We start from the raw sequence: 2,025 nt of genomic DNA on the forward strand, positions 1-2,025 counted from the left end.
GGGAGGAGATCCAGTGATGGGAGGAGATCCAGTGATGGGAGGAGATTCAGTGATGGGAGGAGATTCAGTGATGGGAGGAAACATCAGGTTTAGAAGTAAACCTGACATCTCAGGTTTACTGAGACGTCAGGTGACATTTTGGTGATAATATGCACCAAAATATCCTGATGAGAGGAACTTTGTTTTCTCTCTGCGTCTGAAAATTATTTTTATCTTCTTTGCCTTATTAGGGCCGTAGACAGAAAAAAAGAGGCGTACATTTCTGGCAGAAAATCTCAGAAATTTTCTAATAATAATCTCAGAAGTTTTCTAGAGAAAACAAGAAAGTTTCTGAGCTTGAGAAACTGACAGTACGCTTAAAAAAAACTATTAATCTCAGAAATATTTACAAAAAGGAAGAACATTTCTGAGTTTAAAAAGTAAAAAATCTGCAAGAAAAAACTCAAAATTTCTGATCTTGAAAAGTAAAAAAATTGGTAAAGAACTCAGAATTTTTTAGATTAAAATAGGAAATTTTCTGAAGAAAAAAAAAACAAGGAATTTCTGAGCTTGAAAAGTCAAATTGAAATAAAATTATATATTCTTTTGTAGGAAATGGATGTTATTCATTGTAGATTCAAAATGTAACAATAAGTTTGCACACTTGCTGTGTTAAAATCGACACTGTTATTCAAATTATTCTTGGCTTTGTTGAATCTAGATGATGATATTATGTTTTTAGTTTTCACTTTTCCATAGAAAAATCTTCAGATATTTTTCACAATATTTATTTTTAGAATTGTGTAAATTATTCTGAAAATCTGTCTGTTCACTCATTTTTTAACCAATCGCGTCTAAAAGCTGAAATACATCGGCACATTGCTACTTGACTCGCTATTGGCTGCCGTTTGAGCAGCAGCCAATCCAGGAGCGGCATTTCTTTTCCTTGGCACTGATTGGCTGAAGGCCAAATCGCAGCAATAAGGAAGACTGTTAGTTTCTGCTAAGACGGTTTCCAGTATTTATATTCTTTATTCAGCATATCAATCTGATAAATACAAAAGGGCCGACATTAAACCATCTTTATTTCCGTCTTATTGCCTTTTATGTTTTGGGATGTCTTTTATTTATATGTCAATAGGGTAACAATATCGACTCAGATTTTCATATCATTTCATTTTACGTTCATTTTACCTTGGTAAAAGTTCTCCAGGTTCGTCAGATCGTCATTTACTTGAAGTTATTTTTTTTTTTTAGGGTTTTCTTCTTGAAGTTTTGGCTGAAACATGTTAAACTGACCAATATGAAATCATTTCCGTGGATTTTTCTCAATGCTTCTGTGGTTTAAGGCTGACATGAATGTTTAGTTTTTCATTTAAATATAAAGTTATGATACTTTATTATTCACAGGGTAAAGGAGCTGGTTTCTCGGTGCCGTTGCGTTATTTTATTATAACTCACTGACATTTGACATAACTGACATTAAAACAGCTGTGCTATGCTAATTCAATGTAATATGGCTAAATGTATTGCTAATAAATACTTACAGTGCAATTAGTCTAATTCTGTGTTCTGTTCAAGCCTTTATTTACATTTTACAAGCATCTATATAAAAGGATTTGGCAACACTTTATTTGAAGGGGTGTGAATAAGACTGTCATGACACTGTCATAAACATGTCATAACATGTCATGAACATGAATAAGCCTTCATGAATATTTATGACCGTTGTCATAAAGCGTCACTCGGTAAATCATGACACTTTTAATACAAGGTTGACATTATTCAAAATGTCTGTTTAAACCTTACCTTTAATAACATAGTTACCTAATTTTTAAAGTGCAATCAGTAATACTTTTATAACAAATTTATATCAGTAATGATTTATTGGTTAATGTCAAGTTGTCATAACAGACATTTTGAATAATGTCAACTTTGTATTAAAAGTGTCATGATTGACGCTTTATGACAACAGTCATAAATATTCATGAAGGCTTATTCATGTTCATGTCATGTTTATGACAGTGTCATGTCATGTTTATGACA

The 2,025-nt window shown here is 32.0% G+C and overlaps 1 protein-coding gene and 1 long non-coding RNA gene across 7 annotated transcripts in view; one reads left to right on the top strand and one right to left on the bottom strand.

Moving 5' to 3' along the window:
* Positions 1-82, top strand: part of LOC103464338 (nuclear factor 7, brain-like) — a 23,404-nt gene extending 23,322 nt beyond the window's left edge. For 3 of the 5 annotated variants that reach the window (XM_017304990.1, XM_017304991.1, XM_017304989.1), the window contains exon 3: positions 1-82. This exon is cut by the window's left edge and continues 1 nt beyond it. The gene's annotated coding sequence lies outside the window, so the exon portion shown is untranslated. The other 2 variants (XM_017304988.1, XM_008408362.2) reach the window with 2 other exon arrangements.
* LOC103464336 (uncharacterized) overlaps positions 1-2,025 on the bottom strand; it is a 49,413-nt gene that overhangs the window by 23,322 nt on the left and 24,066 nt on the right. The gene's annotated exons all lie outside the window — the stretch shown is intronic.

This window comes from Poecilia reticulata, linkage group LG5 (genome assembly GCF_000633615.1).
Source record: "Poecilia reticulata strain Guanapo linkage group LG5, Guppy_female_1.0+MT, whole genome shotgun sequence".
NCBI classification, from domain to species: Eukaryota; Metazoa; Chordata; class Actinopteri; order Cyprinodontiformes; family Poeciliidae; genus Poecilia; species Poecilia reticulata.